The sequence below is a fragment of the Adiantum capillus-veneris genome, chromosome 17 (assembly GCF_014529385.1).
Source record: "Adiantum capillus-veneris isolate H3 chromosome 17, ASM1452938v2, whole genome shotgun sequence".
NCBI classification, from domain to species: domain Eukaryota; kingdom Viridiplantae; phylum Streptophyta; class Polypodiopsida; order Polypodiales; family Pteridaceae; genus Adiantum; species Adiantum capillus-veneris.
In genome coordinates, this window is record NC_140947.1 from 58,805,864 (window position 1) to 58,822,904 (window position 17,041).

Here is a 17,041-nt window from a genome sequence, read left to right on the forward strand (position 1 = left end):
GCAATCCCTAGCATAATGTCCAATTCTCCCTCGACACTTGTAACAGGCATTGGGAAACGAAGCAACAGCCAGCTCTTGACAATAGGCACCAAAGTCTCACATATTGAGATCCAAGTATTTGGGAATGGGCTTATTCATATCCCATAGTACATAAACTTTACATCCAAGCCCGAACTAACATGCTGAAGCTTTGGGATAAACAACACCCGCCCCAAAGATTGACAATAGTGTCTACATGGCTTCGTAGCCAGAGAGGAAGGCTCCTAACTGTGATACACACCGGGCAAAAGTTCATGCTCTTCATTCGGACAAAACTCAGTTGTCCATGGCATTGTGTACACAAAGTTTGAAGCCCCCCAATTACCTCCTTTGATAACCAAATCCTAGACCATATGCATGGAGAGTTACTCAACTACATAAAACCCTTTGCCCTTGGGCAGACATTCGCAGGCCCATAAAGTAGAGGACCATTGAGAGAGCACAGCAAGCGTCAAGGCCCTGCAATGCTAGCTCATGATTAAAGACAGCCAGCAAGCCTGCAGCACATATCCATCATCAACCTTATCTTGGTTGAACATGTTCACCCGTGCAGAATCTCCGATGTCAGGGTTGGCACGCCAAAGGATGATGGCTTCAAAACCTTCCACCAGGCCCAGAGGCACCAACCAAGGCTTTATTCGCTCTTTTCCTACCCTCTGGTGCAAACACAAAGTCCATGCCAATAGGCTTGCTCCTGCCATCCGGATTTGGCCCCTCCCTCAAGGAGCCACCTTCACTATCGATATTCATTCTCTACAAAACACCTCCGTCAAATGCGGTGGCATGATAGTACGTAAGTTCAGATGTGCTATTATCCCAATAGCACCAGTGTGACCCAGACCCAAGCCGAACCGCTTTGAGGATCAATCACGATCCATGAGCAGTGAGCAGGAGACCTTTGCACAAAAGCTAAGCTATCACTCCACCCTTGGAGGCCTAAAGATGCAAGGCAACTTTAAAGTCCAAGCAGCAAGCCAAGATGGAGCGTGATCGTCCAAATGCAAGGCACCAAGGATAACAATCCGTGGAAGGGTCGTGGACTGCTATACATACCCAGAGTCGAAAAGCTTAAACGTAGATAAGACGTAGTTTCGTGTCTCCTGCCAATGGAAGAACTTCGTTGCAAGCACGGGAGCACTGACAGGAATGTTGCTTGCACGCATTAACCCCTCACTCTCACACACTTACCCATTCTGTGCCGGATGCCAAGCTATTGGAGTCAGCGATGCAAGACACTGATACCCCTATGCCCTCATGAACCCTCATTTTCATGAACCTTTACCCCGTCGCTCTCCTAACATCTTATATATGTGCAAGAAAAGCTTATACTCTTCTTGGGATCCTTTAATAAGTAAAAACATGAGGGTGTTCCTTCAACAGAAGCAGAATGATAAGTGTTAATGTCAATAATTATGCGTCAACTTCGCTTACAAAAAGGGCAATAATATGAAAAATATTGGCTTCACTAGGCAAAGAACATAGGTCGATTTCTATTGAAGATATATGGACTCTTCCATTCACATACATATTTGCCAAAGTCAGCCCAAGAAACCTGGAAGCAAAAGTAACCGAAAAACATTAAAAGCCTGCTTGGTAGACATGTGCCCTTTCCTCCTAGTACCTTCCAAATAGGGACAAATAAAACTTCTTGTGACGTACCTCTAAAAAACACTCAATTGACATTAAGCAAAAATAGGAGGGTGACTAGGTTAGTACTCCTCTGGAGGTTTTCTTCACAATCAATCCTTGAGGGGTGAGAAGTGGCCAGTTTTTGTACCACTAAACTGGTCACTTTTGCACCCACCGAGAAGAAGAAAGCTTACCATTGATGCAATTCTTGTTAGTGTTAAAACACCACATGCAAAAGAGACACAGTTCCATTAGATCAATGATAAGCATTGTAAGCATAGCATCATATCATTGCACAACCTTTCTACAAAAGCTCAGAAATCCTCCACATCAACACTCTCTATAAAGAGTGCAAAGAAATGGTAGTTTCTAGAGGACCATACACTACAACCTTTGGCACCTCATCTTTCAACTTTGCTACATTTCACGTGTTCTCAAATCCCAATTAAGACATTTCAGTGTTGCAACGTTTCCATTGAAAGAGCAAGGCTCAGAAATACACAACCAGCATTTGGGTGTAAATCCAAGGGTGGAATGAACAATTCTCAGAAGAGATTCACCAGCAAACACAGCATCATATGCATGGCCACATGCTCGTGTAAATGTGAACTACATCAAATGCTACAAACACGAACATAAGTGACACAGGGAAGTAGCAATAGCTGACGTACACAAGGTCGCATACACTATGCAATGCATCGTAGGAGAAGACAATGCCAAACTTCACAATTGCTGCTCTTAATCTCAACAATGAGAGCACTCAAAGCCCTCATGAGTAGCAAAACAAGACATCAGACGCATCAGACTCCGGATCTCCTAGACCAAAGGTGCAAGCAAACAACAGGTGAATCACAACCGCATAACCGCTCCACCTCAAGGAGTCCAGGAGAGTGACAGCCACAGACAGCCTCAAACCATCCATGGCAGCAATCAACAGGGCTATGACGCTTTTCAACTTGTAAAAACATCAGCATGGAATAGGGCAAAGACAAAGATGAGGCTGAAAATCCAAAACGCCCACACCCCCGACTTCCAAAAACCAACTTGTACACGAACTAAAACATTTTGATGCCTTCTCTTGACAATAATCAGTTTTTAAAAAAACCAATCACATACACAGACATCAAATATACTGAGATTCCATGTAGCCTGAATTGAAAAGGAACTTGTTGCATTTTCCAGAGACAAACAAACCTGCCTGAAGTACCAGGCATGACAGAGTTTTGGCGCTTGCATCTCACCAAACAGAAGAAGTCAGCCTTGAATGTTCTTCGATGCTCACCAAATAGAAAAAATAAGAAACAATTTACTAGATTCAAATCTAAGATTAAGAACATATTTGACTTCAAAAGCCCATCATCAATGTGGCACCTTTCACACCATAAATCAGAAGGAAACGCAGGCTTCTGGTGAAACAATATGTCAAAGCGTAAATCAAATCCCTCATGGTTCGGAGGGGCTAACGGTAGAACCACCCATATCCATGTCAAGTGGCAGTTAGATAGCTAGGATGACCAGTAATACGGTATCAAAGATATCGGCACAAATTTTTCTGCCAATGTCTATTCATGATGAAAAGCGGCAAACAAAACAGCTTAATATAGATGATGCTTAACTTTGCACCATTCGCAGATTGTATAAAGCTAAAACTAAATTAGATACAGTAGTGAGGTATACCTTGACTTTGACTGTTAGCAAACCTCTTTTAAAAATTGTTTCCATGATTATGTTGACATAATCAATATAAAACAAGGGGCTTTGCTCTGCAAAACCCTTCAAAATGGCAGCAAATGTACAGCGATATAACTGCAGCACACAACGACTGTTTGCCTCAACAATCACCCACAGCAACCCTTCTTTGCAACCTGAACTTGTTGGCCCTCAGTTGGAAGGACAATCTTGGTACCTGTTAACAAAGACGCCTTGCCATTGCCCTGTTCTTCATTCGCAATCAAAGACTTTTTACTGACTATCCTGTAGATCTCTGAAAGCACCATCAAGAATGCGCTTTCCACATTAGTAGCTTCCAAAGCTGATGTCTCAAGAAAAAACAAACCTTCTTTCTCAGCAAACTCCTTTGCATCCTCTGTCGTAACTGCTCTAAGGGTGCTTAGATCAGTCTTGTTACCAACGAGCATAATCACAATGTTATTGTCAGCATGACTCCTAAGCTCTTCTAGCCATCGAGCAATATGGTCAAATGTTTGCCTTTTAGTGATGTCATATACCAACATAGCTCCAACTGCACCTCTGTAGTATGCACTTGTTACTGCTCTATATCTGTTGCACAAGAACAATTAAGCATCCATGGGTGTCCAAAACATAAAATTCCATACAGCAAACACAAATGGGTTCATGAACTAGCTACATAGGCTTCAAGTTTCAACACATTCATGTCCAAAAACCATGAACTCCATGGTGGATCAACAATGAGGCTAACCATGCCTCTCTACATGCCTGATAACTCTTGTGAGTGCTATCGTAAGGGGTTGAATAAAACCATTTTATGATAAAAATGCCACCAGAAAGAAACCGACTTGCTGTGTAAGCTGGCAGACCAACCTTCTAATATAATAATTAAAAAAGGACACCAAAGCAGGAGCCTGATTTAAACCCTCCCAAAGAGGAACATATATCCAGTCCAAAACTAACATAAATGTTCAGCCTTACTTGTAGAAAGACAAACAGGTAAACTCTCTGGAGTCACCAAAAACAAGGTAGTCAAATAGTAAAGGCGTGCTTCATAACCTAAAGATTATGCATCCAAGTTCTCTCATGAAAAGCCAATACTTATATTCACATGGTTGATTCTGCATTCCAAACAACTCAAGGAGAAGGATGCCTTCGGTAGTGGTGCTCATGGAAAAGCAGATACCTACCTTCTCTTAAGTTCAACTCCTCGGCTGCTAGATCTTTAAGGTCTCTTGGGATAGCTTCCTACGACTTTAAAACTCTCTTCTTCTTCTTCTTATTCCTCTCTCTCTCTCTCTCTCTCTCTCTCTCTCTCTCTCATATAAAAGTTCTAATAAGAAGAGAGAGTATGGGCACCTCTCCTGGCCTGCCGTATCCCATATCTGAGCCTTGATCGTTTTGTGATCGACTACAATGGTCCTTGTCTGAAACTCGACACCAATGGTAGCTTTGGAATCCAAAGAGAACTCGTTTCGGGCAAAACGGTTGAGCAGCTGCGATTTCCCAACAGCAGAATCACCGATGAGCACGACCTTGAAGACGTAATCTATCTTTTGATTGTAATCGCCATAGCTGGCCATGTCACAGAAGCTCGATTGTCAGAAATAAGAACGCCCCGCGACAAAGTAGCCGATGAAGAAATGGCAGCAGACGTGAAGAAATGATCGCATGAAGGCGCCTGTGAGCTCGCAGAAAAAAAAAACTCGAAAGGGGAGAACTAGAGAAGGAAAGGGAAGCTAAGCTGGAATCGCAAAATTAGGGTTTAGCAGAGATCGACAGAAAGGGAGGACGAGCGGGCGTGAGCGCACACAAAGGAGATGGCGAATAGACTGCGACTATGTTTTGAACCGACAACAGCTCATCCTTTCCAAACAAGTCATGTAGGTAGAAAGTAACTTTATGGCTTGTAGGTTGGTTATTATTAATCTTTCAAAGCCCACATATAGTTGATTTAATCATTTTCTACTTCCTAAACTTGGTTGGTGAAGCCTATTCACTCACTGTATTGCACAGGGTCAATCGAGGGAGGGGGATCTGTGGCAACAAAGACATGTTGTGATTGTTTGATCTACACCATCACACCCAATGAACTAGGAGTGAACTAGGACTGGTGAACTATGCGTGCTAGGGGTGAACTGAAGGTGAACAAATAGGGAAACTCAAGACCATTGAACTAGGGGTGTGTGCCAACAAATTTTGGGACTTAAAACATGTTGAGTAACAAGTGATAAAATCACGAGGCCTGCCATTTGGAGATCTATACGATAAGCATGTTGTTGTAGGAACTTTTATACTCATTGGGGACAATTAGCTCAACATCAAAGACTAGCACAAAAAACATGTAAAAATTACATACTGTTAGTCTCTCAAAACATCATCTTATTGTTTTTTCTTGTGGCTTGCAAGAAGGAACAAACCAAAGGAAGCTGCAGTGAAATAGGCCTTTGTGATTCAAGGGTGAACGGCATTCATGTATAGACAAAGAGAGAAGAACCGACAACAATTATAAGTGCGAAATTGAAGGAGACTCGGGGAGGGGTTCTACCAACATGCTAGGGGTGCTACAAAGAGATATAAACTCAAAACCCCAGGCCTACACCAAGGTCAAAAGGTCGCTCGATATCCATCATCCGTGAACCTCCCATCACAACCCACCAAAAACTTAAGAAGGTCACCCAAATGTTCAACAATAACATCCTCCCATAGCCAATTGCAACCTTTCGAGAATAAGTCAACCTAGATTCATATATCCATTTTGTCGCAAGTACCAATAAAAATTTATGCCAAATCGATGGTTCATGATTAGAAATTGGAAGGGATTGGAAAAGACACCCTAAGCCCGAAGCTTGCCATTAACTTGTGTTACGCATGCCATTGCATGTTCTCCCAATGCCAACTTTTTGCTTAATCCCACATGCCTTCAATAAGTAATCAACTTTGTGGAAAAGCATCACTTTTGCGCCCAATGATAACAAACTAAAGCTTCTTTACTCTGCCAAGGTGGTGACCAGATTCTACAATTAGTACCATCCAAGTTTCAAAAGACAACATTCCAAGTAGAGAGCTTGTGACAAGTTCTTTTACTTTCAAAAAGTATGACAGTATGCCTGGAAGTAGACCAAAGCATTTTCAACAAGAATATAAATGTACATCTTGATTACAGCTGGAGAGAAGCCCAATGCTCAAGAAAAACTTTTTCCCAAAAGCTTGGAAAGCCTACATATAAGAAACTTTAGAGAAAAGAACTCAAGAAAACCTACATATGCACATGAGAGAAAGGCACATGTCAACAGATCAAGAAACAAGACAACTCAGATAGCAAGGCAACCAAGGTTCAAGACTCTGCTTAGCCTTGAACTGGTTGAAAATCAAAACAACCACTCTAAGGGAGAGGAAGAAGGAGAAAATCCACTTGAAAAATTCAAGAAAAGAGAGATAGATTGTAAAATATGCCGATTATTTTGAAAAATGTCCTCTTTCAATTACCCGAAGGGAATTTTGTATGTTTGTGGATTGATATTTTGCAAACATTGAAGGCAATTGACAGATTCTCTCTCTTAGGGAGCGCACATGCAAAGAGTCTCGATGGCTTGCCGATCAAGTCATGAACTTCACCAACTGCTGGCAGTAAGCGCACATGCTGCAACCCTAGTTGTTATCTCAATGCAAATGACAAAAGTCGGCACTCTCTGTCTTGTTGTCCTCTGTCGCAACCAATAAATCCTTTTCCCTCCAAGCAAACGGCCCTCGCCACGGATGACCGTTAAGGCAATAGGGGTGACGTTTCGATGCTGACGCTGAGATTCACGGTGGCTAGGTGCAAGGGCGTTGCGGGCCTATGGTGGGCTTAGAGCACTTTTTGGTCGGGAGAAGCCATCGCTCATACGCATGTGCACAAGCTCTCTCTCTCTCGCTCATAAGAAGGTGCATGAAGCGTGTAAGCAAGGCAAATGGGCAGTCTATCGAGGAGGCAAAGCGATCATCCAAGAATTCCGAAATCCCAAACCAGCTCTCTCCACAACCGACCCTTAGGTTTTTGTTTGTTTTCTCCTTTTTTCCTACCCTACTCTCTTTATGGACCCTCAGTCCTTAATTGATATGTATCAGCCCACACTGAGAATGAATCGTTGTAATGTCTGTGTTTTTGGTCCCATAGGTCATATATGACCTCCGTGGACGTTAATCCAATCCAATCTATCTCTCACTCTCTCTCTCAACAAAGTTGCCTACTAATGCAGACAATAATTGAACTCTTTGATTATAGAGCCCTTTGCCGAGAAGTTGACCCCAGATAACAATGCTCATGCCATGCTACTACATGAAGTTGAAGGGAAATGAGCAGAAGGCTTGTGTCATAACCTTGTTCGTTTGCCATTATAGATTTTGGCTCACATGACTGCGAGAACTCCACCTTGTCATACCCTTGTAGAACAGTTGCAGAACCTCTCTCTCTATCTCATTCTGACACAAATTAAAAGTGACAATTTTTTGAGAGTTACATAAAGATATTAAGAACACAAGTTTTAGCGCATAAGTTGTATAAATGCTTGAAACATGATGGTGATGGCTGCGGATAGCATCTCTCTCTCTCTCTCTCTCTCTCTCTCTCTCTCTCTCTCTCTCTCTCTCTCTCTCTCTCTCTCTCTCTCTCTCTCTCTCTCTCTCTCTCGTGGTGCGCACATGGTGCGGCCACGGCGGACATTCACCTCCTTTTTAATAAGCTGGCCCACCTTTTTTTGTTTTTTTTTGGAACGGGTAGCAAACGCTGCCAACGTAATGAATCAACCCTCCACGCGTTCGCGACGGCCACACATATCCAGTCGCTTCTCTTTGCGCTTCTCCTTACGCTTTTGCGGGCTGCTCCTCATGCTTGGCAAAAAATCAATCCCTGCGTACTCTGAACAGTCTGCAAGGTATGCTATTCCTGGTTGTCCTCAAACCCCCCCCCCCCACACACACAGCGCACGCACGCACAAAGGTATGCTATTATTCTTCTGCCACACACACACACACACACACACAAAGGTATGCTATTATTCTTATGTCACACACACACACACTCATACACACAATACACACACACATGCTGAAAAATATTGTTTTGGTTATTCAGCAAAAAATGTCCTTGTAGCTTTGAAATTGAGGTGTTGATAGAGAGTTTTTTTCATTTATGCGCACAAATATGTGCATATGCTGCAAAATTTGGTTCGTCAAATTAAGCTTTTTACTTGAAGCATCTCCTTCATCCAAAAATTCTTTCGATTTGTGATGCACGGATGGGAACGTAAATTCTATTGTGTGTTTATCAATGACATTGATTCGGGACTGCAAGTCATAAGTGTAACATTTAATGGCTATGCATCAAAAAAAGCATGTACTTGTCATTTTAGGGCCCCAGGGACCCTCAACATGAGGGGCCACAAGGGCGCGCAAATCAGCCATCCAAAAATTTTGGATGGCTGATTTGCGCGCCCTTGTGGCCCCTCATGTTGAGGGTCCCTGGGGCCCTAAAATGACAAGTACAAGATTTATTTTTATGCATGGTCATAATTCAAGTGGTAAGTTTCTCTTTTTTTATAAAAGTGTTGGACTTTTAAGCTGTTTTCAAGAGCTTCTAGTGTTCAATTGGCTCTGAATCTATCTGAGCTTGTCTCACATAAATTTGTTCATCTCGTCGCGCTCTTCGACTATCGTGTGATGCAAAAAAATCATATCCTACTCGGATTTTCCAAAAATCAACGTGCAAGTTGGCAATTTCTTAAAAAATGATGTAAAGCAGACATTTATTACTTTTTCCTTAATCTACGGGCTCGAACGGGCATTAAAACCATGGAATCTGAAAATACTCAGAGAACCAATGTTTTTTATTGTGTTAAGGACTGCATTTCCTACATACAAAACTTTCTCAAAATCTCACCCTAACACCTTCAAAAGTGGCTTCCAAGGAGTGCCCTCGATCAAAAATTGAAACTGAAGGAAAACAATCAAAATGAGCTCCTAGACTGTGTACAAACTTTAAAATAACCAAAATTTCCTTTTAAAAAAAGTTATTGCTAAAAATTTGAAAATAGACCACCCTTAGACTTCCCACAATGATAGAAATCAAAAGGTTCAAGGAGAGGTCTCGTGTCACAAGTGCATGGTAGGAATCTAGTCGAGGCTTATTCCGTCAAGATCTCTTATACTTTATTATGTCTTCTCATGTACAATCTTACCAAACAAAAACAAACTCACACTTTAAATGACTACAAATTTTATTTAACTTATCAAACAATCTAAAATATGGTAGACCTAGAGTGCTCTTACACATCAACAAACAAAAAAGTCCAAATTTCTTCTCATTAACTTTGATAAACATACATTTGTGAACACTTTACAAGAAGTAGTGTGGTCATAGTTCTTACATCCATTCCATGACATGGTATGCTCTTGGGGTGACCTATCACATAAAAATATCTTTGGTAGGAGTGCCCTCATGTTAGGAAAGAGTGTGTTGCTGCTGATGAAAAGTTTTTGCATCGTCCTACTAGGGATCTCTTCATGTCAGCGTAATGATTTTTGGTGTAGTGGGAGGCACATTGCCGCTGAGGAGAGCTTTGTGCCACCGTAAAAGCTTCATGTTATGCTAGTTCCTTGAGCCATTCTTGCAAACAACGCCACTCAACTAGCATAGCAAGAGGTCACCTTGTAACAAAAACATGTATGAATTCAACATTTGCAAGCTATATAATGAAGACACTTGTTAAGTATATGTTGTACAAATTTGCAAGTATTTCTATCTAGCTGGGAATAAACAATATAAAAATATACATTAGGATGAGACTACCACCCCTAATAAGCATGGATTTGAAGCACCTACCTGCAAGATGTAACAAAGAAGACTGTTTTAGAGGAAAAGTGGTGACACTTGGCCTCTCTAACCTGTAGCCTTTCACTATTTGTGCATAAAAGCAACCTTTGTGCCAAGCACTACAAAACAAGTAGAGGCAACACCTTAGACTTCACAGTTTATGATAAGAAGAACACAATCAAAAGTAAGAAGTATATTGTTACCTTGCATAAAGGGGTGTTTTATTCAAATATGTGATGGTATTGGCAAGATATTGAAGAATCGTCAACATTCATCTCACCGATGGTACGACGTTCCTGGGATGACCTCTGCTCACCCTCACGTGCGGCCTTCGATGCAAACGTTGCGAACAAGCAAATATGTATGCATACGATTTGTGATGTCCTTGAGCACCATGGTAGCTGTTGCATGAGGAAGCAAAGGATGAAAAGAGAGAGAGGGGAGGGAGAGAGAGGAACATGGGAGAAGACAAGGGGGTAGTGGGGGAGAGAGAGAGAGAGTGGAGAAGGAGGAGAGAAGGGGGCAGGGAGGGAGAGGGAGGAACATGGGAGGAGAGAAGGGGACAGTGGGAGAGAGGGAGAGAGGGGAGAAGGAGGAGAGAAGGGGCAGGGAGGGAGAGGAGAGGAGAGGGAGAAAGGAGGGAGGAGGAAGAGAGAAGAAAGGTTTTTTTTTTTTGGGAGTTTTTTTTCGAAAAATTGGACTTTTAGTGCTTGTAAGTTTAAAAAAATGTTAAAAAATACTTTTTTGATATGGATATATGTTGGGGGGGAGTTTTAAGTAAAAAATAAGTAAAAATAACTTTTTTTTTTAAAAAGTCAAATTTTGGCTCTTAGTGATCCACGTTTTTTATGATGTGGCCACACCTCTTTACTCCCTTCACTTTCAAAAAGCTAGAGAGAGAAGGTGACCTCCTAGGTCCACATCCTATATGTGTCTAAATAAAAGGCTATAAAAGCCTACTCAAAACTAGCTTCTTGAATGCCCTTGTCCCCTTAACCCTACACACCATTAGCCTTAATCCCTAAAAATTAGGATTCCTTACAAGGCCCATGCAAGGTTCATATTTCTCCTAATGGCGTCAGAAAATTTACATAGAGACGTTGCTATGTAAGTTTGGACTTGAGGATTGCAAACCTATTGCCACTCCCATGGAAACAGGTTTGAAGTTGAGTCTACATGATGCTGGCAATACTACTGATGTCACTCTTTATCAAACTGCTGTTGGCTGCCTCATTTATGTATGCAACACAAGGCCGGATATTCAGTTTGCACTCTCATAGGTCAGTAGATTTATGCATAGCCCAGGGTCTAAGCATTGGCAGGCTGTCAAGAGGATTTTCCGCTACCTTAGTGGCACTTTACATCTTGGCTTGTTTTATCCCAAGGGGGGATCATTACCGCCAGACTTACATGCTTTTTCAAACTCAGATTGGACTGGTTGTTTTGACAAGCGAGTGGCCACAACTTGTTTTAGTTTCGTGCTTGGCAGTTCATGTATATCATGGTTGAGCAAAATGCAACCTACTGTGGCCACTTCGAGTTGTGAGGCTGGGTATAGGGCAGTCTTCACAGCTACGATTGAGTGTGTATGGCTCAGACGCCTTATGGCTGATTTGGATGTTGGACAGGACACTGCCAACACTATCTACACTGACAATCAGAGCGCATTGGCAGTTGCGAGGAACCCAGTTTTTCATGCTCGCACAAAGCACATTGAGGTGCATTACCACTATGTCACGGAGAGGCTCTCAGCAGGAGAGATCAGCTTGGCTTATGTGCCAACACAGGACAACCTTGCAGATCTTTTCACAAAGGCATTGTCTCGTGAGAAGCTTGAAGCTTTTTACAAAGCTTTGGGCTTACTCCTCTTTGTGGACTAATCATGTCCTCAGGGCATGGCACTTCCCTTTACTCATGTGCCAGCTCTTGTTCACCGCATCACTCCAGGGGGGATTTGTTACCATATACATGTGGAAGTGATGTGTGTGAACACACTAGGACCGCCGGGGCATTTTTTCCCTCTTTAGGAGGTTTTTTTCCCCGAGCATTGTATATGGGCCCATCACCCTAGGGCTATCTATCTTTCCATTGCACACTAAGTAACACACTCTCTATTGTGTGCCTTGAGCTTCCTTCGTCTTCTCCAAGCTGTGTGTGTTTCTCTGCAACCCTAATTCCAACAATGAATCATGTCAAATCTTTTTGGCTTGGGTGAGAGCACCATTCGTAAATATGTGGTGATCATTTGTCGCATTTTGAGCAGTACTGACTTCTTTCATAGGGTCGGCATTAGAGTGCCGCATGGAGACCGTGTTGAGGAGATAATGGCAGGATTTGAGGCTATCTCTAGTTTGCTGCATATTGCCGGGGCACTTGATGGGACTCACATCTGGCTACAAAGAAAGCGAGCAAGAGAGTTCTATCCAGCACAATACATCAATAGGCATGTTTTTCGAGCATCCTCCTACAGGGTATTGTGGACTCCAACAAAAAATTTTGGAGTTCAGTTTGTAGGGCTGCAGGAGGGGTGCACGGCTCTTCTCACTTCAAAGAATGCGACTTGTATGGTCAGCTAAACGGAGAGAAGCACTCGATCGGCCACTATTGCACATTCAGGGAGAGACAATACAGCCTTATTTGATTGCAGACTCAGCCTACAAAGCGAGGATGTTCTTGATAAAGCCATATCGAGTGAAGATAGGGCAATTTTTACGTGAAAAGCGAGAGTTTGACATGAAGTTCTCAAAGGGGAGAGTGAAGGTGGAAAATGCCTTTGGTCTCTTGAAGAATAGGTGGCAAATTTTACGAGATCTCAACGTCGATCTTCTTTTGGTGTGCTGGTGATAGAAGCATGTTGTTTCCTACACAACTTTGTGCAGATCCAAGGCGAGATGGAGCCTCAAGATCAGTGAGATCCGTATCCCAACTCCCAAGAGCCGCTTCCCAATGATGGCGGTAATCCAGCTCACCACGAAGGTGGCCTTGTGGATAAGGGCATCCTTATTCCGTCATAGCAGCTAATTGAGGGTTCAAAACACAGTAGGTCTAGGTGTAGCATGTTGTGGATTCAGTAATCACTCTTATTTTTGAAATTGATTCTTTCTTTTGTTTCAACTAATGTCCGAATTATGTAATGTTTAATTTCATTAAGTTTTCTTTTGCAGGGATTGATGATGATTCAGAGTCCGAGGATTGAGTCATGTCCTCAGGGTTGCAGTCTTTTTCATGTATCTTGCTTTATGGCTACAGTGTTTTCATTATGATTCTTTAGCATTTTCGTTTATGGCTACCAATGAGCAACAATGACGAAGCATTTGTATTGTTGTCAATGATCCTTTTTTGATGTACTTAGAACAACTTTATTGATGGTTGTCAATCACTAGTTTATATGGTTTTTGAACATCGAGATCATTGTTCATCATGCGTTTTTTTTCATGCATTTTGTACAATGTTATTATGCGTTTTTTGAACAGACGTGAACGGACAACTACATGTGCGCATAAGACGTGGCCGAACGGAGCAGGTTGTTTTTTTGACCGAATGCAGTCATGAGCGTGTGAATGTGCGTGAAATGGCAAAAAGTTCGCATCCGTTTGTTGCACTTTTTGAGAAGGGATGGCCGAACGAACAGCCTCATGTGCGCTTTAGATCTCTCTCCTTCCATGATGTTAAAATACTCTTCTTCTCCTCTCTCTCTCTCTCTCACACACACACACACACACACACACAACCTAATAAGACCAACACTATCAAGTGACGAGCTAGATACAGGTGTTAGGGTGTGTAAAGAAACAGAGTGGCTGCTATAAATGAAAGTGAGTGCAGAGGTGATGAGACCAAGCTACCTGCAGATGAGGGATGAACGTCTGAGTTCACCCTGAGAGCAAGTGTTGCAATAAGTTGATACATCTTCTACAGTGTGCTTAAGAGAGAGAGAGAGAGAGAGAGAGAGAGAGAGAGAGAGAGAGAGAGAGAGAGAGAGGGGGGGAGGGAGGGGGGGGGGGGGGGGGGGGGGGGGGGGGGGGGGGGGGGGGGGGGGGGGCACTTAATGAGCCACTTTGGCTTGCACTTGGAGAGCTCCATCTCCCCTGATCTCTCCGACCGTTACCTGAACCTCTCCCACAGTCTATTGACCTGCGAAATTCCACCTCAATCACCTTGTCGCCTACAATTCCTCATCCCTACCCAGAACCATCCCCACCTGTCTCTCCTCCCTCGCCAACGTCTAGGAGCTCACCCTTGACCAAAATTGGCTCCGTGGATCTCTCTCCCTCAACTCTCAAACTGCTCACAGCTTGAAGAGCTCAATGTTTCCTAGAAAAACCTCATCAACATCATCCCGCCTACCCTCAGTGACCTTCCCGACCTTAACAAAATCTTGCTCTGGTTCAACATTTTTACTAGCACCCTGCCTCCATCTCTTGTGAATTGTACCCCGCTCTCTCAAATGGACATCTCTCTCTCTCTCTCTCTCTCTCTCTCTCTCTCTCTCTCTCTCTCTCTCTCTCTCTCTCTCTCTCTCTCTCTCTCTCTCTCTCTCTCTCTCTCTCTCTCTCTCTCACACACACACACACACACACACACACACACACACACACACACAGTTCGCGGTTCAGAGCACATATAAATCCCAGTTTAATGTACTACTTGAGACTAGCTACAGTCAACAATCTGACCACTTGAGCTGAGGCAATGTGGCACTCGATTATTTTGGTTTACATGCCTATCATTCATTTCCTTCAGTGTTCAGATTCCTTCGAAAATCGTGTCTTCCCTTGCATGCTTGTAACCGTCGTCCTCCCTGTGTCTATACAATACCCTAATCTTGTGCTTCTACCCTTTGCACTCCACCTTGAATCTCTTGCGGTGTCTTGCCCCTTTGAGAAGACCTCGTCATCACCTCCGATAATATGGTATCTGACATGGTAATTATATGAGCTTTCAACTTCAGAAGAGCCTGCACCTCTGAAGGAGGAATCAAGGGCACATTCACATACATGCTCAACTCTCTTTGCCCAATGCCTAGCACATCAAGGCTCCCGCTCGCCAAGGCTACGTTGTTGATCGTGTCTGAGACGTATGACACAACTGGTGTTGCCCGTCTGGCACTATACCCTAGCGACCATGCTTAGTATCATACTACATTTCTAAAAAGGGAAACTTGTCACCTTGCTTTGCACATGCAAAGAAGACATTGCTCGATGCCCACCCCGCCGAGCGAGAGAGAGAGAGAGAGAGAGAGAGAGAGAGAGAGAGAGAGAGAGAGAGAGAGAGAGAGAGAGAGGTCTACAGCCTGCCATAACCTCGCACACAAACACTCCTACACAGTGACACACCAGTAGTTATGGATGCTCTCCTGTATGAGAACGTGCACGAGAGAGAGAGAGAGAGCACATGAGACGGTGGAAGGAGCGTTCGTTGACATTAGGAACGTAGCTCATCGATCGCTTGTTTGCACACATGTGCTGTGAAACGCTGCGGTCATTGCTGCTTATTCCCCGTTGGCAAACTTTGTGCAGGTTAAAGAATGATGCAGTGAGCTCCACATCAGCCCGCTGCAGCTTTTGCAAGTTTGCGGGTCACTCAGAATCGTTCGCGCCTCACGAACGCAGGAGAAACACTTGAGAACATGATGGGGGGGGGGCTCCATTAGGTTGATGCCGTTCAGCATCCGATGCTTCAAGGACAGGGCATGGCGGGGCCTACTGAGGTGGAGGGCACTTTTTGGCCAAACGCATGGCTGAACGGCACCAAGTGCGCACCATAAGAGCGAGAGGTTAGCTGTAGACAAGATACCCGCAATGCCCTAGCGGTTGCAAGAGAGAGGTTAGCTGTAGACAAGATACCCGCAATGCCCTAGCGGTTGCAAGAGAGAGGAGCTGAACTATTAAAGGATTCTCTCTATTTAGTGGCACCACATAAAGCCATACTTCTACTACTCAATAGACCAATGGAATCCTATGCTGGTAATTGCATGGTCATGCGAGGCTTAGTTATCGCTAAGCTTTGACAGGCTCTGACGATGGCAGGTACAACAACCGAGAGCGTCAATGGCTGCAACCTGTAGTGAGAGGGAGCGCGAGGAGAGAGAGAAAGAGAATTGACCCGCATTCAACTGGCTTAATTTTAAACTATACCATTTTAGGCATAGTAGCAACTATAAAGAAGGTCACTGTAGGTGGAAAGTTGCTTGGTGCAGGTAAAACACTGACGAGTGTCGGAGTTTGTCGATCATTCTGAAGAGAAACTGTAATGGAATTGGCCTATTTAACTTGAGAGTAGCGGAAATTAATGAGAGTACTTTTGAGAAATGACTTTGTGAGCATAGCGGGTGAACATAATTGAAGATAGCAACATAATCATAGCAATTAGTTAACTTGGCATGAACAATACTTTTGCAAGAGAAAGAATTTAGAGAACATGACAACAATTGAGGACCGGATTTATGTGGAGCCGGTCCCCCCTCCAATAGGCATTTGTATTATGATTTCTCCCTTTAAGAGAGTGTTAGCGGCTGGACACACCCTACGGAAAATGACTGCTCGGCAATTATTAGTTTTTTGTAATTATTCATTTAATGAGAAAACCCGACATTTCACCTTTGTAAATATTGGGGCTTACAGAAGTTTCCAGATTGTATCCTAGTTTTGATATTTAGATTGAGTAGATGGTTAAATTGGAACATTAGGGTTTGAGATTGTAAGGTATTTATACCACTTTTTGATCTTAATGAAAAACCTTTGTCATTTTAAAAAAGTTCTGTCTGTGAGTGAGCGTACTGTGTACGAGAGAGTGAGTGAGAGCTTCATCTTGACGCTACGCGCGCACCGG

The 17,041-nt window shown here is 43.2% G+C and overlaps 2 pseudogenes across 1 annotated transcript; one reads left to right on the plus strand and one right to left on the minus strand.

The window, feature by feature from the left end:
* Window positions 1–3,205: 3,205 nt before the first annotated feature.
* LOC147437316 (ras-related protein RABA4d-like) lies at window positions 3,206–5,165 on the minus strand (annotated as a pseudogene). The gene is made up of 2 exons (XR_015184843.1): window positions 4,717–5,165; window positions 3,206–3,948 (listed from the first exon to the last, which is right to left on the minus strand). The product of XR_015184843.1 is annotated as a ras-related protein RABA4d-like (transcript).
* Window positions 5,166–12,399: 7,234 nt separating this feature from the next.
* On the plus strand, window positions 12,400–13,224 carry LOC147437317 (protein ANTAGONIST OF LIKE HETEROCHROMATIN PROTEIN 1-like; annotated as a pseudogene).
* The last annotated feature ends 3,817 nt before the right edge of the window (window positions 13,225–17,041 follow it).